Source organism: Anopheles arabiensis (genome assembly GCF_016920715.1).
Source record: "Anopheles arabiensis isolate DONGOLA chromosome X unlocalized genomic scaffold, AaraD3 X_pericentromeric_contig0049, whole genome shotgun sequence".
Classification (NCBI taxonomy): Eukaryota; Metazoa; Arthropoda; class Insecta; order Diptera; family Culicidae; genus Anopheles; species Anopheles arabiensis.
In genome coordinates this window covers 65,001-67,500 of record NW_024412127.1, presented here as the reverse complement: position 1 = coordinate 67,500, position 2,500 = coordinate 65,001, and positions in this window count along the sequence as shown.

The window sequence follows — 2,500 nt, the reverse complement described above, 5'->3', positions numbered from 1 at the left end:
AGCACACCACGACGGGACACATTGAACGGTTCAGCGATCTCTCTGCACTAGTGGAAGAACTCCAACGTGATACGGGAGACATTGCTCTAAACCGAACGGCATCTCTGCGCGTTTACTTGACGCACCCCAACTTGGTCAACTGTTGGACTTTTTCGTAATCACGGCGGGACACATTGAACGAGCTCTAACGGATCTCTGCACGCATGGAACATGGTGGCGGGAATCATTGCTAGAACCGAACGGCGCCTCTGCGCGATGTACAAAGCCCAACAGGAACCTCGTATCGGCTGCCGAGCCGGAGCTTGAACAACTTGGACTTTCACCTCTAATTTATATCAACTCACCACTCCCCGAGGGATCCGCAGAATTGCTTCTGGGTCCCGTATCGTTATTTGCGATTCGTGTTTGCATTACACTACATTGAACTATTCCAACTTGTTTATCCGCATGGCGAACATTTGCTGCATAGAACATTTAAGTTCCACTTCGCTCTCCCCTACGTGGGTCTGAGCTTCGCTCTCAGGAAAAAATATGCCACATTTGGTAGGGAGACCCGGTTTCATCACGCTTTGTGCCCTGCACCATATATACCCTCATAAATTTATTCATTGGATTAGATCCAAGGAACACCAGATCATGCACCACAACCCATAATAGCTCATCGAGCTTAGCGTGAATCCTTCGGGTTTCCTAAGAAGTTCGATTGGTCTTGCAGAGTTTAAAGACAACGAAGCTTAGTTTCAAGCAATGGTTAATATACGCGTATTCTAAACCCTTAGCTGTTACAACTTTTTTACTTGAAACCATCACGACGAAGTCTTTGGGTCCGTAGACCCGTGATGTACTGCTCCAGGAACGTTTTGATAGGGTGGAAGCTCAAAATCATAGGTTATAATCATCGGCAGAACCCACCAGACACCACTTTTGCTTCATTAGTTCGGACTATAGGCATACGACGATTTTTATCGCGGAGGGGACGTATGACCCAAACGGGGGCTTAATGACCCACTGCCACTGCAAACCATGCTCCTACGACTAAATAGAGGTAAAAACTACGATTTGGTGCAATCTTCATGTTTGACCTCGTAGCAAGGTACCCTCCCTATAGTAGGCAATGAACAAATGATCATAATCCCAGGAGGGCAAAAATGGGAACCCGAAAGGAAAGCGCTGTTGGCGCGCCTAAGCTACTGGCCCGTAGAGTAAAATGGTACCCCCAACAAAGTTGTCGATTGACATTCTGATTGCACTTTTCATCATCTAGGGTGCGTTCCTTACACGTTTTGAGGTGTTTTAGCGAAAAACATGTTTTGAGCCACACGAGCTCTCCGGCCCGTTCGGTGCACATTTTTGAAAAAAGCTAGGGAGCTGCCCCTAGGTTCGGGGTGTCACAAAATATTGAAAAGTGGTCAAAAACCGCTATCCAGAATCGGATGTAGAATCATTAGACGAACTTAAAATTGTTCTACAACCCCCAGTCCGACGCCTCGTATTCGAGATATAGCACTTTGTAGGTCTGACCGAGCAATTTTGTACTGAAATGTATGGCGGACATGTTATTCATTAAACAACATTAACTTGCATCGTGCCCTACTTCATCGGCACAGCTACTATCGACTATCTATTGTTGAAATGGATTGAGTTTGACCATTTTAGCTCTTTTCTTATGCCGTGCACCAACAGTGTGTACCGATCAGGGAAAGTACACTACGTACGCGTTCATGGATGTATATGTTGGTACAAGTTGCCGGTCGGAATAGCAGTGCACCAAAACTGTGTACCGATCAGGGAAAGTACAAGACGGAGGGCGCAGCCCGAGCGTACGCGTTCATAGATGTCCATGTTGGTACAACCTACATGTACGTACCTTGTTTTTGTATCAAAAGTTCCAATAAAGTGTTTGTATGCTTAAAATGCTTATCTCAACCGGTCACCTTTTGGCCTGCCCTTTTATAGACAGAAACCTAGAACGATACTCGCGATGTTTGTGTTTTTCCATTCGCCCGGGACGACGAAATGAGCTCTGTGCACATCGTGCAGAAAACTGTCTCCTCCTCGTATGTTTTTGTCCCTCCACGCATATAATCACCCACATTTGTGTTCAACACGGACGGCGCAGCCCGAGCGAACGCGTTAATGTTTATGTTTGTGCACACTAAAGTTACAATCCTAGGATTTGGTTATTGCGTCGCAGTGCCCGACCGTCGCGGACACCATTCTTGGACAAAAGTCCAAGTACGTAGAGTACATTCCCTAGGTATGTGCCCGTTCGTGACTTTCGTTGCGTGCTTACAGACACGCTTGGGTATGTTTACCATACAAGGTTTACTAGGAAAACCTGGGAAGGACGCTTGCCCTCCCGTTGCGGACACCATTCTTGGAAAGAAGTCCTGCTACGTAGCGTTCTTTAATGTACTTGATCAGTTTGTATTGCATTTGCTTTGTGCAATTGACTTTTGCTAATGCTCACTAAGGGGTGTTCGTTTGCGATGTGTATGAT